Source organism: Nerophis lumbriciformis, linkage group LG38 (assembly GCF_033978685.3).
Source record: "Nerophis lumbriciformis linkage group LG38, RoL_Nlum_v2.1, whole genome shotgun sequence".
Classification (NCBI taxonomy): Eukaryota; Metazoa; Chordata; class Actinopteri; order Syngnathiformes; family Syngnathidae; genus Nerophis; species Nerophis lumbriciformis.
The window spans coordinates 17,775,324-17,794,859 of NC_084585.2; the positions used below are offsets into that span (position 1 = coordinate 17,775,324).

Genomic DNA, 19,536 nt, shown 5'->3' on the forward strand with positions numbered 1-19,536 from the left:
ATATAAATTACATACATTTTGCAATAGAGCTTTTAATACTAGTGTGATATCATGAAAATGCAAGTTGATTACACATTCTATATTACAATCCCTGGAGGACAAGGAATAGTTTAACATGCTACACTACACACCACAGGAGGATATGCTAACTGCAAGATAGAGCTCTTTAATGTAAACAAAGGTGGGTGGATCGATACAAATATTGACAGTAACAATACCCCAAAAAATTATCAGTATATGATTAATACTAGTGGTTACAGTACATCAATATTATTCTATTGTCAAATAATCTTTTGCCGTTTTTGTTATTGTTAAAAAAAAAAATCTCAAGAAATAAGTTCTTGGATATAATCTAAGTAATTAATTCAGAGCCAATTGTTGGAAATTACTTAAATATTTAATAGACAATGTTACACCGCCATCCTGTGTTTTTGTGTGATTATGATTGCAATTAACAAATGTAATCATTTATTGATGTTCAAAAACTGTGGGTATCAGTATCAGCATTGGTATGACCAATACTGCCCCGTAACTACTTAGTATTGAATCGATACCCAAATGTGTAGTATCGCCCAAAAGTAACATTGAGTTTTCAAACAGCAGAAGAATAAGCCCTTATTACATTTTAACAGAAGTTTAGATAGAACATGTTACGACAGAAAGTAACCAGATACTAATAGTAAATTAGAAAGTAGATTAAAATTAGTTTTGAGAAAATAATACTACCAGAAATGAAGAAATACGTTACCGTATACGTCAGCAGACAATTTAGGAGCCTTTGTAAACCATTCTGAAAGGCTTCTATTATCATTTACAGATCAAATAATATATCGTAATATATATTGTTATTGCAGAAGGCCGCAATATACAGTCGCGATCAAAAGTTTACATACACTTGTAAAGAACATAATGTCATGGCTGTCTTGACTTTCCAATACTTTCTACAACTCTTATTTTTTTGTGATAGAGTGATTGGAGCACATACTTGTTTGTCACAATAAAACATTCATGAAGTTTGGTTCTTTTATGAATTTATTATGGGTCTAGTGAAAATGTGACCAAATCTGCTGGGTCAAAAGTATACATACAGCAATGTTAATATTTGGTTACATGTCCCTTGGCAAGTTTCACTGCAATAAGGCGCTTTTGGTAGCCATCCACAAGCTTCTGGCAAGCTTCTGGTTGAATGTTTGACCACTCCTCTTGACAAAATTGGTGCAGTTCAACTAAATGTGTTGGTTTTCTGACATGGACTTGTTTCTTCAGCACTGTCCACACATTTAAGTCAGGACTTTGGGAAGGCCTTTCTAAAACCTTAATTCTAGCCTGATTTAGCCATTCCTTTACCACTTTTGACGTGTGTTGGGGTCATTGTCCTGTTGGAACACCCAACTGCGCCCAAAACCCAACCTCCGGGCTGATGATTTTAGGTTGTCCTGAAGAATTTGGAGGTAATCCTCCTTTTTCATTGTCCCATTTAAAGCATCAGTTCCATTGGCAGCAAAACAGGCCCAGAGCATAATATTACCACCACCATTCTTGACGGTAGACATTGTGTTCCTGGGATTAAAGGCCTCTCCTTTTCTCCTCCAAACATAGTGCTGGGTATTGTGGCCAAACTGCTCAATTTTTGTTTCATCTGACCACAGAACTTTCCTCTAGAATGTCTTATCTTTGTCCATGTGATGTCACATGTGGACAATTCTGAAGAAACAAGTCCATGTCAGAAAACCAACACATTTAGCTGAACTGCACCAAGTTTGTCAAGAGGAGTGGTCAAAAATTCTACCAGAAGCTTGTGAATGGCTACCAAAAGCGCCTTATTGCAGTGAAACTTGCCAAGAGACATGTAACCAAATATTAACATTGCTGTATGTATACTTTTGACCCAGCAGATTTGGTAACATTTTCAGTAGACCCATAATAAATTCATAAAAGAACCAAACCTCATGAATGTTTTTTGTGACCAACAAGTATGTGCTCCAATCACTCTATCACAAAAAAATAAGAGTCGTAGAAATTACTGGAAACTCAAGACAGCCATGACATTATGTTCTTTACAAGTGTATGTAAACTTTTGATCGCGACTGTATGTCGCGATACAGATTTTAGGCCATATTGCTCATCTCTAGTAACATATGTACTTTCTTATTTCAGGGTCTGCAGAGTCACAGCAAAAACGACAAAATTAGAGACTTTGCACTGGAAAAACCTATGAAACTAATTGAATACATTTCACCATCAGAGAGGATGTGCATCCTGAGAACATCAGTAAGTTGTCTTGTTGTTTCTTTGTCTCTGGAGATGAACACGCTGTCACCTGCTTCAATAAGCATTGTCGGTAACGATGACGATAATCCACTCGCATGAAAAAAAAGAAAACCCCAAAACAAACACAGCGATGCAGTAAATTGTTCCTTTATTTTCCAACACGAAGCCTAAGAGTTGCGAAATCACTTTAAGGGACGCCGTGAATAATTCATGCTTTGCTGCTCGGATATTTTACATAAGCTCACCTACTCATACTTCATTAGGTACGCTTGTACCCGTCTCAACATATTTGCTTTTACAAAGAAAATACTGCTCAGGTTTGAGGTATTAGTTGAACAATATATCGACGTTTATGTTGCAGTGCATTTCTAAACCACAGCAGCAGATTGTTCTGGTGTACCTACTGCGTAATGCAGTTTAGCACGGTCGGCACATTTTGAGCAAATGATGACTCATGAAGTACTTTGATTGTTTGTATGTTGGGACTGATCTTTGGTGTCTTTACTTTACCTCAAATGACGGATCAGGGCTGGAATCAAGAACGCCTTGTCAGCACTGGATTCACAAGACATGCATGTGGTTGAAGTGGAGATGATCCTGGAAACAAAGTGGATGCCTGAAAACATCATTAATTACAGGATCAACTGTAAGTGAAAGTCATTAAAAGTCATATTTTTGTGTGTGGATCCTGGCCCGCCATGTGTACTGTACTTCTGTTACTACTTCTGCCAAGGAGTTTTTGTTTGAGCGTTAACAGGGATATGAAAAAAAAAAAAAAGCTAACTATTTTTCCACAAAACTTCAAGGGGAACCGAAAGAACTCATTAAAAAAGTGTGGAAAAAGTTGCAGATTCAGGAATAAATATGAGTTAACTTGGCATTAATGATGGGTACCTTTCAGACAGTACCAATTCCCAGTACCTGGGAATCCATACTTATACTCTGTTTATTTTCATGTGGTAATAATGTTAAGTGTTTAATAATAAAATAATCTAACATTTAACAGTGAGCTGATAATGATAACTATGCTGTCCAGTTGTCATATCTTGTTACTTGCTCACTTCAGAGTCTCATTTTCAAGTCTGCATTAATTTGACTTTTCCCTACGTGTGTTGCCGTAGTCAGGAAGTAGTCTTTGCCATTGGGTTGAATGTGCCAGTCTTGTCTTGTGTTGAGTCCTACAAAGTGTTTATACCAGGGGTCACCAACCTTTTTGAAACCAAGAGCTACTTCTTGGGTACTGATTAATGCGAAGGGCTACCAGTTTGATACACACTTAAATAAATTGCCAGAAATAGCCAATTTGCTCAATTTACTTTTAACTTTATGTTATTATTAATAATTAATTATATTTATCTTTGTGGAAACACTGATCATCTTAATGATTTCTCACAATAAATATATAGAAACAGATAAATATCAATATGCAACACTTTATTTTTATATTTTCTCTAAGTGCACATTTTTCAAATTGAACAATGTCAAATGATCACTTCTAAGACAGTCTTGTGAAATCACAATATCCCATTTTAATTAGCTAGCCACTAACATTTTTTTTTAACAAATCATGAATTACTTTGCACCATGTTTGTACAAATAATAACTCATGTAAAATACAAAAGTAAACTCTCAAATGTTTAATTAAATCATGTCACACTTTGAACTGGACACCAAATCTGTTATCTGTTTCTTTGTCAGTTAGTAAAGACCAAGTCTTTAAAATATTTTCTTGGATTTTCAAATTCTATTTGAGTTTTGTCTCTCTTAGAATTAAAAATGTCGAGCAAAGCGAGACCAGCTCGCTAGTAAATAAATACAATTTAAAAAATAGAGGCAGCTCACTGGTAAGTGCTGCTGTTTGAGCTATTTTTAGAACAGGCCAGCGGGCTACTCATCGGGTCCTTACGGGCGACCTGGTGCCCGCGGGCACCGCGTTGGTGACCCCTGCTTTATACTGTAAATATTGTACTTATCACACAACAGTTGTTTGATTGTAACGTGCATCGTAGTTTAAGTTTTCACTACCAAATATGGAGGTGTTGAAATCGCTAAGTAAAAACGTTTGTGCTAGTTGGATGCATGTCTATGGCATATCCAATGTAAATTAGCATTGTGCTAGGACCTTCTGATAAGTGGAGGCTCACTTTTGAGCTATTTCCATCAGGAATGTCTGGAATAACATCGCGTGCAACAAAGGCTTTGAAATACGATACTGTTTGATTTTATATGAATGGGTAACCGGTAGTACTGACATTGGTTCTGTTGCGCTCTGTGTAAAGAAATTAAATTGTTATTTAATCAGCCTGTAGTCTGCAATTAGTGCCTGCTTCCAACTAACCCACATTTCTTTAAAGCTCAAATTAATAAATATAATTAGAGCATTAGGATATTTATAAAGGTGTACATATTTAGATCCAGGATTCTTTGGCAATCTTGGACTGCCTCTTTCCTTCAGTTCACTCAGGTGTGTGTCAACTTTCCTCTGCAAAGTATCGTGGTCGACAAGGGTAAACATGCGGCAATCTCCAAATGCTATAAACTTTGAAAGTCATATAAGAAACACCGTAACACTAAATGCAATGGTAATAATACTGCAAGTTACAAATGTTGCAATCTCAAAAACACAGCACGGTCAAAAATGCAAAAGAAAAGTGCTGCCAATGGCAAAAACCCACATAAACCCCCAAACATAACTGCATAAGAGAAATTCTGCAAGTTCACGGAACAAATTGGAAGCTGGCCAGACTACCAGGAAGTTAGCCAGGCTACTAGGAAGTTGTATGTGTCCCGTAAAAAAACGTCCAACCGGAACTCTCTAATAACTAAAGTTCCTTGGGTGAATAATTAAAACTCACTACACCGGTATGTTTTAGCGCTTTTATGGCGAGTTTACTGACAGATATAAGTAAGAACTTTACATTACTTTATATTAGAAATGGCAACAGCGGAGGATGAATGTTAAATAACAAGAAGATAGAGAAAAAGAAGAAGCTTATCGACTACGGCGTCGGAACAGACTACAAAGGCGGACGCGCGCATATTTTTAGGACTTATGCAGATCCCAAATACAGATCAGCAGGTACCAGAGGGTAAGAAAAGTTGCTGTTGCATAATATTGCGAAACAAAACACCAGATAATGTCTTACCTTATACACACACCATAATAATACTCATATGTTGAAGCACAGTACAATCCATCAAGCGGTGTGTCATAGATTACCAAAGTCGCACTAAAACATTTTGATAGATTTTTGAGCGCCCTGTGTCATGTTTTATATTTTCAATGGAACATATACAATTTTGGTGTTGTTTTCTTGAGTCATATTGCAGTCCACACATATCTCTTATGTGTGACTGCCATCTACTGGTCACACTTTTCATTTCACCATGTACAAAATAAAATAGCTTTGATGTGGGTAAGCACAACCAAAATTATTCCGTGCATTAGGTTATAAGGCGCGCTGTTGAGTGTTGAGAAAATGATAGGATTTTAAGTGCGCCTTACAGTTAGAAAAATACGGTACAAATGTTAACAGGTGTGGTTTGGATGTCGCCGGGCGTTTGTCCCTGTGAGCCGCCGTAGCAAGGAAGCCAAAAGCAAGAGCAGGGGAGGTGAGCTCTAAGATGCTTTACCGTGTGACTCCACTCACTTCCAATAATCCAAAGGGGGTTATAATTAGCCTGAGAAGGCTAATTGTGGCTGGGATTTAATGTCACACACGCAAAGACGCACTGGGAAAGGAGCGCACGCAGGCTAGCAGATTCATGACTCATGCTAAGCAGTCGTCATTACCCGCCGCACACGACTAATGAACTAACGCCGCTCAATGGCGCAGAGCCGCTAAGGAGCAAAGTGAATTACAATTCTCTTGGTTTCAGCTGCCGAGACTATCTCTTCCTTCATTCAGCCGTCAAGAGTAGTTGGCCGGCTCTCGGTCGCCACGTTCGTCCGTTTGTGTGTCTGCAGCCGGTCGGTCGAAGGACTCATTAGGAGAATGTGAGGATAAACTGGACGCAGCGAGCCAAGCAGCTCATCCTCCTACTGGATTACTGCAAACACTGTCGGGCCTGCCATAGGCTGGGAGAGATGTGATTGAAACTCATTGATTGGTTTCATGAGGATTGATTTGGTCCGTGTCAAAGGGTCACATCTTTTAAGTAAGGGCGATATCTTGTAATTAGACCCTGAGCACCATACTGGCACTGCTATGTTGGATGTTATTTAGAACATTGTGATATTTCAAGGTTCCTGAACATGAACCTACAAATGTCACACAGTAGCGCCCCCAAAGATTCTTATAGTCACCACTTTCACAGATTGTCACACAATTTGGTGGTGACATCTGTCATGACAGTGGGTGTGTGGGAAAAAAAATCAATTCACATCAAAATCTATAAATAATTTTTTAGAATTTTTTTTTTTTTTTAATATATTTTTAGGCCATATCCTCTCTACACGCTGTGCGAATGTGTCAGCCTCCAAGAGGAGCTTTTGTTACGTGCAAACTGTTTTATTATTAATTTTTTATTTAAGATTTATTCAGGATTTTCCATTTTTACAACACATACAGACAGCAGTATACATTCAAATGTTGGTAGTGCAAATGTCCACAAAACACCACAAAAAACAGGGGGAAGGAGATAAGACACATTTCAATAAGACTAATCTTAGCAATTAGTGGAGAAAAAAAAAGAAGTATATAAATACATATATCTGTGTATATATATATATATACATATATATATATATATATACACACACACCCACATACATTAATACAGTTAAGTGTCATGAAAAAAATAAAACCAAGGATATGCATATATGTATACAAAATGTTCAAACTGTTTTAAAAATGTTTTTTTTTTTTATTATTACACAAAAAATGATATATTGCGACAACTACCGTATTTTTCGGAGTATAAGTCGCATCGGAGTATAAGTCGCACCTGCCAAAAATGCATAATAAAGAAGGAAAAAAACATATATAAGTCGCACTGGAGCCCGGCCAAAATATGAAAAAAACTGCGTCTTATAGTCCGAAAAATACGGTAATTTGAATTCAGAATCTGTGACGACTGGGGCGCATGATAATGCGGGGTTGTTCTCCCAGGAATGCAGACGGGCATTGGACACAGCGTGCAGGTAGAAAAATATATATTTAAGACATAAATCATACGGGAACAAACAAAAACGTGCTCATAGCACGGAAGGCAAAAACAAAGGGACTATGGGAGCTAACAAGCAAAAATAGCATAGCGTGAAAGCTAGCAGGAATCAAAATAGTCGTTGTCTGTTGCATAAAGCAAATTAGGAAGCCAGACCGAGTGAGGCCAGGGCAAAGACTAAATAGCCCTCTGATTAGTGCCCGGACAACAGGTGAGCGTCCCGAACACTAAGCAGAGGCAGGTGTGTGCAATCTGCCGTCATGGCAACGGAAACAAACAAAATCAAGAGGTGCTGAAAACACAAGTGACTAAACAACGTAAACAAACTATGATCCGGGCAGCGGATCATAACAGAATCTTGTTGAATCGAATCGTCATCTTAAGAATTGGGATTCACATCCCTAGTTTCATACGCCCCAATATTCGTACATTATTCGGTTTTCAACAAAAATGTTGGCCACACTTTTCTGCTAATTTTCGTATACAGTATTGGTTATCGTCTGGCCAAAGAATCTTTATACCAAATATATATCGCAAGAATCAGTTTAAATCGACAATCATGTCGAATCAAATTGTTACTCTAAGAATCGGAATTGAATAAAACATGAGTTGTAAAAAATATGCCCCGCTTTTTGTATATGATTCATCTTCTGACAAATTTTTGCCACAATTTTTGTATACCATCTCGGCTATCGTAATGCCAAACATTGCGCGTGACATACTACAGTCGTCCCTCGCCACTTTCCGCTTCGAATTTTGCAGCTTAACTCTACTGCGGTTTTAAAAAAAAAATCACATAATCACAGATTCACATCCATAACAAGATGACATAAAAAAGCTTAAAAAACATTTTTTCTTTGAACTTGCCGTTTTATTTGTATTTTCAAAGCTACCAAACGGTATGATTTAAGATGGGACAGATAGAATAAACAGTGATAGAGAATGGTCACATTGGCTGGTCCCAATACGGAAAAGCATTGCATCTAATGGAGAATGTCTCATTTGCACCCCTGGTGGTGAAATCTATCAAAATTAGGGTGGTCCCAAAAAGGAGGGATTTTTCAAATGGACTGTGTGTCGGTTTTAAAAGTGCTCCCCCTCTGGTCAACATATGAAATAACAAGTGTGTATACAAATGTTAAGTGCTCCCCCTCTGGCTAGCATATGTAATAACAAGTGTGTGTAAGAAATTGAAATGCGGCCCCTTTGGCCAAAATTTATTTAAAAAAATATATAATAATATGTATATGTATATAGACTTGAAGTAAATAAAAATATTTTTTTTACTAAAAGCAGTCTTTTTCTCACAATGTGTCGACTTTTTTTTGTTTATAAAATTGGGAACAATTTGTCATATTCTTTCTGTTTCTGGAATATTGCAATATTTTCTCGTAAAATTATTACTTTTTTATGTAAAAGTATTACTTTTTAATGCAAAATGGTGACATTTGTCATATAAAATTCTGACTTTTATCACAATATTGCCAATTTTTTTGACATTTTTTGAGTAAAATTATGACTTTTGTCATAATATGCAAAGTAAAATTCCGATTAGGCAGCACGGTGGTACAGGGGTTAGTGTGTCTGCCTCACAATACGAAGGTCCTGAGTTCAATCCTGCGCTCGGGATCGTTCTGTGTGGAGTTTGCATGTTCTCCCCCGTGACTGCGTGGGTTCCCTCCGGGTACTCCGGCTTCCTCCCACCTCCAAAGACATGCACCTGGGGATAGGTTGATTGACAACACTAAATTGGCCCTAGTGTGCGAATGTGAGTGTGAATGTTGTCTGTCTATCTGTGTTGGCCCTGCGATGAGGGGCGACTTGTCCAGGGTGTACACCGCCTTCCGCCCGAATGCAGCTGAGATAGGCTCTAGCGCCCCCCGCGACCCCGAAGGGAATAAGCGGTAGAAAATGGATGGATGGATGGAAAATTCTGATTGTTATTATAATATTGCCAACATTTTAAAGTTTTCTTATAAAATTGTGACTTTTGTCGAGTAAAATTACGACTCTTTTCATAAAATTGCCAACATTTTAAGCTTTTCTTGTAAAAGTTTAACTTGCATTCAGTCAAATTACGACTTTTATTATAATAGTAAATAAAAGGTTTTTTTGTGAAATTCCAATTCATTTTTCGCAACAAGCATTTTTATATTTGCCTAGTATGTATATATTGTTAATGTTGTAAATACAAATCTTTATATGTCTAGAAAGGGTGGTCCTAAAGAGGTAGGCATTTTTCGGAGGTCTCAAGAAGGTAACAAATACAGGAATGTGTGTGTGTGTGTGTGTGTGTGTGTGTGTGTGTGTGTGTGTGTGTGTGTGTGTGTGTGTGTGTGTGTGTGTGTGTGTGTGTGTGTGTGTGTGTTAGGGCTGGGCGATGTACCGAGTTTGTAAGATGTATCGATATCTTTTTAAATAAGATATGAATTAAGAAAATATCTTGATATTGATATTGTTTCTTTCACGTTAAACTCACCAAGCGGCGCTTTTTTGTTTTGTTCCTTGATTCTACCCCGCTTCCTACTCCCTCGCAACACTCCATGGGCTATTAAACCTCTCCCCTTCCTCCTTCCAAGACGTGCTTGCCCTGTGCCACCCACTGCACTGATACACAACAACACACAAGCAAATATGGAGTCTGACTGTGCCACCAGCAATGTGCCACTGACCAACTCATAAGTAAAATGCGAACTTCTGCATACCTGCCAAAAACTACGGTTTTCCTGTAATGAGTACGGTTTTTGATAATCCAGTCCAGTTTACGACTGGTGTGGTAGAAAATACGGTTTTCCACTAAACATAATTAACTTAAAAATGGAAGCTACCTAGCTTAACTACATTTCCCAGTAGCTTCGCTACTTTTTAAACAAGTAGTGATTTCCGTAGATTAGCTATTTTTAGACCCATGTAGCGGTTAGCTAAGCTACATGCTACAAAAGAAGACGGAGGGAGAAGAGAAAGAGAGAACTGGACTAGTGTAACTCCAGGGGCAGGAGACAAAATATACGGGAAACATCAATGATTGGTTGGTTTACATATAAGAAAATCCATGATTGGTTTGTTGGTTTACAATGATGAGTCACGATTGGTTAAGATTAGGGCAAAACATCATGAACAGGCCAATCAGAGGCAAGATAGGGCGGGTCATGGAACCAGGAAGGGAAATCACAACAGACATCCCAAATGACGACGAGAGAGTCGGAGAAGAGAAGAGCGAAATGTACGCCGAAGTGAGGAAGATCATAGCCGCACAATTAAGTAAAGTCACTTACTTCGCGCTGACCACAGACCACAGACTAGTGGGACCACAGAACCGTACGTGTGTGACAGACCATTACATCGTCGACTAGGAATTAAAAATTGCCTGCCTGCAAATTTATTTTTCATCTGAGTTTGATGCATGTTGTATTATTTGCACAGCTATGTTATTTATTTTATGTGGAAATAATATTTTTCAATTTTATTTATGTTATGTAATTCTGTGCTACTTAAACAGTTTATTTTCTGTGCTGTTAATACCCATCTTGATAACTGGGTTAATAAAAGTGCCACTGACTGTCATTCACTTCAATTTCACTGAATTTCTCTCAAAAATGATTATCTTTATATGTATACTTTCACCGGAAAATATATAGAGATGTATATTGAATGTCGAGTTTAGCTAAAAATATATCGAGATATACTTTTTCGTCCATATCGCCCAGCCCGTGTGTGTGTGTGTGTGTGTGTGTGTGTGTGTGTGTGTGTGTGTGTGTGTGCGTGCGTGTGTGTGTGTGTGTGTGTGTGTGTGTGTGTGTGTGTGTGTGTGTGTGTGTGTGTGTGAGATGTAAATATTTCTACACTGTCATCTCAAGCTAATGTTCATGGTAATGAGCCAGTCATTAGATATGGTTCGTTAGTAAATATAACAACCCTGCATTCTTTTAATCAAATTCGATGCTCTTAACATTTATCAATGCAGAACAAAACTGATTAAAAAAAACAACACTGTTGTTGCATGGAGCTAATAAACATTGTGTGGGGGGATACCAGCGATCTACTTATGGAATCTGACTAGAGAACCGAGATATGCATTGGTAGGGAAAAGAAAGCAACATACAGTAACTGGCAGTGCTAGCGTCAACTTCCTCGCATGTTGGTGTGTTTCTGATTTGGTCACGGGTCATATTCTGACATGCTACTTTTAGGGGCTCTGACCAAATGAGCTCAAACTAAAGTCACGGATGCTGGACAGATGGACGATGACAATTTGCGAAGCATTTTAGCCTAAGCCACAGGATTTTGGCGGGGCATGGCGACACGTTTACGGTCAGCATGAAAATTTGCCACACAAATGTCAACATTAATAACTTGGCTCCACAAGGTGAGAGCTTAACCATAATTGGTTGGGACGATGAATGTGACCAACCAGAAGCTATGCATTGGTCACTTCCTGAATTAGTCACAGTGACACCCAGTAGCAACCAGTGTTGGGACTAACGTAACGCCGTTAGTTTCGGCGGTAACTAGTAATCTCGCGCATTATTTTTTATATTCAGTAACTCAGTTATGGTTACTACATGATGCGTTACTGCGTTATTTTACGTTATTTTTTATGTAGTATCGGCTAGAAACAGAAGATCTGAGTGTGTTTTATTGCAGCGCTGCGGTGTCGTCCTTCTGTGTCACAAGGAAAAGAAAAGGCGTGCTTCGTGTGGGTGGGGCGGGGGGGTTCTCCCAGACCGTAGTCGAGGAACGCAGGGGAGACGTTCCTCCAGGGCCTATGTACTTCGGGGCTAACAATCTTCACTTTACCCAGAAGTGGTTCTTTACAGCTCCGGACTCGAGGGGGAATGACGAGGCCGGCGGTTTGTTGCAACTTTGTGACTTTATTGGTGTCTTGCACGCCGCTCCCTCACTTCTCTCGCCCACTCACTCACTGACGTCACTCACCTCACATGCTGTCATATCTTAAAGAGCCACACACACACATACGCTACTCTCATAACAACTAACAAGACATCATGGCAAAGCCAGAAGTCGAGGTTCCAAACATGGAGATATTCTCGCTACTTTTCTTTTGTCGAGCACAAAGAAAAGAACATTTGAGTTTAATGTCAGTTGTGTCTTGGATCAAAGATCCCATCTACTTAAAGTTAAAGTTAAAGTGCCAATGATTGTCACACACACACTAGGTGTGGTGAAATTATTCTCTGCATTTGACCCATCACCCTTGATCACCCCCTGGGAGATGAGGGGAGTAGTGAGCAGCAGCAGTGACTTTGTGTATGTCATGTGTGCCTTCCTTGGGTGAAGCCAGGTTTACAGCTATGCTGTTATTATGCTGTTTGTTACTTATGTATGTTATGTTGCAGCTATTTAAAATAGTGTTGTCAATTTGTTCTGGCCTGAAATAAATTGGCCCTTTGAAACATATCTTTGTCTTTGTGTGTTGTATGTAGACCACATTGCTTTCTGGGTTCAGTAATGCAAAAGCATGTCAAGTTGATCAACAGATTGTATTATTCTCCAGTGCAATAACAGTACTGAAATGAAGGCTAAAAGGGCATTAATGGGAGCCTTAAAAAAAAGGAAGAAAAAAAAAAGTAACTAAATACCGTATTTTTCGGACTATAAGTCGCAGTTTTTTTCATAGTTTGGCCGGTGGTGCGACTTATACTCAGGAGCGACTTATGTGTGAAATTATTAACACATTACCGTAAAATATCAAATAATATTATTTAGCTCATTCACGTAAGAGACTAGACGTATAAGATTTCATGGGATTTAGCGATTAGGAGTGACAGATTGTATGGTAAAAGTATAGCATGTTCTATATGTTATAGTTATTTGAATGACTCTTACCATAATATGTTACGTTAACATACCAGGCACGTTCTCAGTTGGTTATTTATGCGTCATATAACGTACACTTATTCAGCCTGTTGTTCACTATTCTTTATTTATTTTAAATTGCCTTTCAAATGTCTATTCTTGGTGTTGGGTTTTATCAAATAAATTTCCCCAAAAATGCGACTTATACTCCAGTGCGACTTATATATGTTTTTTTTCCTTCTTTATTATGCATTTTCGGCCGTTGCGACTTATACTCCGGTGCGACTTATACTCCGAAAAATACGGTAGTTACTTTTCACAGTAACACATTACTTTTTGGTGTAAGTAACTGAGTTAGTAACTGAGTTACTTTTGAAATTAAGTAACTAGTAACTGTAACTACCATATTTTTTGGAGTATAAGTCGCACCGGAGTATAAGTCGCACCTGCCGAAAATGCATAATAAAGAAGGAAAAAAACATATATAAATCGCACTGGAGCCCGGCCAAACTATGAAAAAAACTGTGATTTATAGTCCGAAAAATACGGTTACTGGTTTTCAGTAAGTAACCCAACACTGGTGGCAACAGAAAATTACAACAAAAAAATAAAATTACTTATGCGAACTACGAGTTGCGGGTCATGTTTAGCTGTCAACATTTGCATTTCAAAACGAGGGCAATATATACAATATAAACAATAGCAAATTTGGCCAACAATAGAACTTTTATTCTATTGTCATATTGTGATATTAGCATGTTACACCTTGCAGTTCTGTACCAGCAAATTTGACAGCGACAAGCGAGGTAACGCATACCAAACACTGTAGCATTCTCGCTAGCAAGCTAAGGGCTAATGTCCCTCCACAGTGCAAAGTCAGTAATCCTCATCTTCATTGCGGCAACTAAGCTATGTTTTGTACAAGTACACTGGAGGACGAGGAATAGCGAAACATGCTACACTACACATTGTAGGAGGATATGCTTACCGCTAAACTAGAGCTTTTGACTGAAAACAAAGGTAAGTGGATCAATTAGAAATATTGATAGTGACAATTTCAAGTATAGTAACAGTATATAGTCGATACTGCAGTGGTTAGGTTGATATTTTTTATTATCCCAAAATCTTTTGTCGTGTCTATTATTGTTTACAAACTCAGAAAAAAAGTAATTTAACACAAGAGGGCTTATATTTTAGGCTTCATAATGCGCCACACATTTTCAATTGGAGACAGGTCTGGACTACAGGCAGGCCAGTCTAGTACCCGCACTCTTTTACTATGAAGCCACGCTGTTGTAACACGTGGCTTGGTATTGTCTTGCTGAAATAAGCAGGGGCATCCATGATAACGTTGCTTGGATGGCAACATATGTTGCTCCAAAACCTGTATGTACCTTTCAGCATTAGTGGTGCCTTCACAGATATGTAAGTTACCCATGTCTTGGGCACTAATACACCCCCATACCATCACAGATGTCACGGGCATTCAATGTTACGTGCAGTGATTTCTCCAGGTTCTCTGAACCTTTTGATGATATTACAGACCGTAGATGGTGAAATCCCTAAATTCTTTGCAATAGCTCGTTGAGAAATGTTGTTCTTAAACTGTTCGACAATTTGCTCACTCATTTGTTCACAAAGTGGTGACCCTCGCCCCATCCTTGTTTGTGAATGACTGAGCATTTTATGGAAGCTGCTTTTATACCCAATCATGGCACCCACCTGTTCCCAATTAGCCTGTTCACCTGTGGGGTGTTCCAAATAAGTGTTTGATGAGCATTCCTCAACTTTCTCAGCCTTTTTTGCCACTTGTGCCAGCTTTTTTGAAACACGTTGCAGGCATCATATTCCAACTGAGCTAATATTTTCAAAAAATGACAAAGTTTTCCAGTTCGAACGTTAAATGTCTTGTCTTTGCAGTCTATTCAATTGAGTATAAGTTGAAAAGGATTTGTAAATCATTGTATTCTGTTTTATTTACGATTTACACAACGTGCCAACTTCACTGGTTTTGGGTTTTGTACTTAGTATTGGATCGATACCCAAATTTGTCGTATCGCCCAAATTCTAATGTAAAGTATCAAACAACAGAAGAATAAGTGCTTATTACATATTAACAGAAGTGTAGATAGAAATATGTCAAACGAGTAGTTTAATATCGGTTTTGAGAAAATAATTCATCTGGAAATGATGTAATATGTGCTTGTATCAGTAGCCTAATTAAGAGATGATATGGTTCTATGTTACCTCGTACGTCAGCAGCTGAATTAGTAGCCCAACCTTTTGAAATACTTCTATTATCATTTACAGTGTTGGCGTTAACAGCGTTTTTGTGTCTTTTTAAGCATTGAAATTATGGAAGTCCGCGCGTTCCCTGACTTAGATTTTGTTTTCCTTTTCCGCTGGTGTTTTGTTTTGTTTATATTTGCCGGGTAAAATTATTAATTAATAATTATTGGTCGACTTCAAAGTATTGCACTTTCCGGTACATCTATTACACTGAGTTATACTGAAATAAATACACCTACAACTTATTAAATAAAAATATAGAAAAAAATACCGGCAGCGGTAAAGTTTAGATCCAAGAAGGAAAGAAGAAAGTGAATGAATGTTAATAACTGAATTAATTTACATATGCAAAAAAATGTGTTTTCTTTTGCATTTTGTATTTCTTTGTGTATTGTGTTTTGTATTCCAAAACACAATATAGAATGTGAGATATAACAGGATAATGCATACCTTTAACATTTTCAAAACGGTTACAAAAAATTGGGACCCCAAAAATTTACTGTGGGACCCCATTTTTATGACTTGATGGGGTCCCTGGGACCCCATTTTGAAAAAGTCAACACTGATGGGGTATTGGTGCCTGCAAAACAGCAGCAGGCAACTGTGTCCTGCGGGCCGGTTCTAATACTAACCAAATATCATCCCGGGGGCCATAGATCATTCATTCGCATTCGCGGGCCGGATTTGGCCCGCAGGCCTTGACTTTGACACATAGGATCTAGAGCATTGATTCTCAAACAGTACGTGTACCACTGTGCAGTGGTTCTTAACCTGGGTTCGATCGAACCCTAGGGGTTCGGTGAGTCAGGCTCGGGGGTTCGGCGGAGGTCAAGACAGACCCGACTCATCGTGTAAATAAAAACTTCTCCCTATCGGCGTATTACGGATACGACAACAGCAGAAGTCACACTAATTTGCAGGTGTGTAATTTGTTGTGAGTTTATGCACTGTGTTGGTTTTGTTGTTTGAACAAGGTGATGTTCATGCACGGTTCATTTTGTGCACCAGTAATAAAACATGGTAACACTTTAGTATGGGGAACATATTCACCATTAATTAGTTGCTTGTTAACATGCAAATTAGTAACATATTGGCTCTTAACTAGTCATTATTAAGTACTTATTAATGCCTTATTCGGCATGGCCTTATTATAACCCTAACCCTAACCCTGGCCCTAACCCTCTAACCCTAACCCTAACCAAATAACTCTAAATTAAGTCTTTGTTACTTAGAATATGTTCCCCTAGTGTCCAAAAAACTCTAAATTAAGTCTTTGTTACTTAGAATATGTTCCCCATACTAAAGTGTTACCAAAAACATATAAGTTTGTCTTGAATTTGAAAAAAAAAAACATTATTTTTCACTAAAGAAGGGTTCGGTGAATGCACATATGAAACTGGTGGGTTTCAGTACCTCCAACAAGGTTAAGAACCACTGATCTAGTGGTATGTCAAATAATCACTTGATTAAAGTACAGTGTTTTATTTGCCTACGTTCAAACAGTGTTATTGTTCAAACTGTGTGTAATTTAAAACATTTTCATTTTGAAAATTCCTAGCGCCAACACTGATTTATATACCAAATATTTACCTTGAAAAGGCTTCATGTTCTTTATGTGTTGGTTTCAGGAGCACCGTAACGAGGAGGCTTCTGCTCCTTCATGGAGAACCTCCCTGGATCCTGAAGAGTTGAAGGCCCACCGAGTTTTTTTCCTACATGCCTGAGAACGCCTGCTACTGGACACCCTTCATGTCTGAGGATTAAACCTCCAACAAGGCTTTTTGATTCCACTTTGATGCAAATTCTTCAAGATTTTCATAGGTTTTTCTGGTAACAAAGTTCACGCTTCTTTCCAAGACACAGCCGGAGTTCCCGGGTCCTCTGATCTCTACATTCCAGTCGAGGGAACGTAAACCCTGTCTTTGAATGTCCTCTCCTTTCTTTCTTCTCCGTCTCTCTCCGGGAATGCGTCGTGTAAAATGTGGATGTGCACGCACACGACTATAGGAAACAAGGAAAACGAAGCCCATACGTGTACTTTTTTTCTTCTCCGCTCAGAAGCGATTTTTTTTCCCCCCCCCAGTTAGAATGTGAGGAGGGACATGACCGCCGGCGTGCCCGTGAGAGCATGTGAGCGTCTCACACAGACGAGAGGACCAAATGAATGCGTGGCAGCCATCACAAAGCCATGGTTAATATCGTTATTGTCTGTGTGGAGCTTCACGTCTCATCTTTTTACTTTCCTTTCATTTTCTGCCTCATCGGAAAAGCCTTATTCACACTTTTGTTTACTTCTATACCTCGTATGTCGTTGTTTGTTTTTACACTACTGTATGTACATAATCAACATGTAAATTGGTCATTTGTGGAATAACATTTTTACCCTTCGTCCTTTTCTTTGGTACAACTTTGTATTTAACGCTTTTTTTGTTGTCGTCGTCGTCGGTTCTCCGGCGCGGGATCGTTTGCTTGGTGACTTTTTTTCCAAAAGAGCAATAGCATGCAGATTATGGTATATAGCACAATGTCGTGTACATTAGTGGCGGGGAAATGCTTGTTGTTGTACAGTTTGTGGAGCGGTTTACAACCTTCGTACCAGACGTCCATGTGTGCATGTTAGGTGCAAATGCATAAGAGCATGCCGAGTGCAAGAAACACACACACACACACACACACACACACACACACACTTGTCATCCCTTTTTCTGCTGTTTTAATAATTGATTCATTGACAAGCTGGGCCCACTGCCTTTTCTTGAGGTGCAGATGAGCAATTCCAATGTTCTATGCAATGACTCATTTTGGAAACAATTTAAATAGTTCAAAAGATCCTTTCAGTCTGTATGAATTTAACAACTGGAGTTGTTTTGTTTTTTGCATGTTTTACGACTTGGGTGTCCAAAGTCTGGCCTGAGGGACCATTTGCAGCCCCGCAACTCATTTTATCCATCCATCCATTTTCTACTGTTTTCTACTGGGTGCTGGAGCCTATCTCAGCTGCATTCGGGCGGTATGTATTTTTTTTTTTTTTCAAAATAAAAACGAAACACAACCTGCATCTAAATGTAACAAAGCAGGCTGAGGTGTTACGATGTACGAGGTGTTTGAAAGGTACACGCATACTTGTCAACCCTACCCGATTTTCTGGGAGACTCCCGAAATTCAGCGCCTCTCCCGAAAACCTCCCGGGACAAATTTTCTCCCGAAAATCTCCCGAAAACCTCCGGACAAATTTTCTCCCGAAAATCTCCCGAAATTCAGGCGGACCTGAGTGACGTGTCAACAGCCTGTTTTCACGTCCGCTTTCCCACAATAGAAACAGCGTGCCTGCCCAATCACGTTATAACTGTAGAATGATGGAGGGCGAGTTCTTGGTTTCTTATGTGGGTTTATTGTTAGGCAGTTTCATTAACGTCCTCCCAGCGCGGTAACAACACAACAACAACAGTCACGTTTTCGTCTACCGTAAAGCAGTTTGTCTGCCGTAAACAGCAATGTTGTGACACTCTTAAACAGGACAATACTGCCATTTACTGTACATGCATATGTGACAATACCATCTAGGGCTTTTAGAGAGTGCAGTGCACAACTGCGCACACAACAAGGAGACGAAGCAGAATCAATCATCAGGGAGGGTGTTCAGCATGGTTACAAAAATAGTGACAGAGAATAGAACAAGGATGGACAATTCAACCCTTAACTCAACAATGAGTAGATGAGTGTTATGTGTAAATAAATGAACACTGAAATTCAAGTATTTCTCTTATTTATATATATATATATATATATATAGCTAGAATTCACTGAAAGTAAAGTATTTCTTATATATATATATGAAATACTTGACTTGGTGAATTCTAGCTGTAAATATACTCCTCCCCTCTTAACCACGCCCCCGCCCCAACCACTCCCCTGAGCCCCCCACCCCCACCTTCCGAAATCGAAGATCTCAAAGTTGGCAAGTATGGGTACACGGTACTACCTCGCTTTCTG

At 38.8% G+C, this 19,536-nt stretch overlaps 1 protein-coding gene across 4 annotated transcripts in view; it reads left to right on the forward strand.

Annotated features, from left to right (window-relative positions):
- Nucleotides 1-18,756, forward strand: part of bsnb (bassoon (presynaptic cytomatrix protein) b) — a 250,468-nt gene extending 231,712 nt beyond the window's left edge. For all 4 annotated transcript variants that reach the window (XM_061932822.2, XM_061932823.2, XM_061932824.2 and 1 more), the window contains 3 exons: nucleotides 2,158-2,271; nucleotides 2,799-2,917; nucleotides 17,172-18,756. The gene's annotated coding sequence lies outside the window, so the exon portion shown is untranslated. The remainder of the gene's footprint in view (nucleotides 1-2,157; nucleotides 2,272-2,798; nucleotides 2,918-17,171) is intronic.
- Nucleotides 18,757-19,536: the final 780 nt, after the last annotated feature.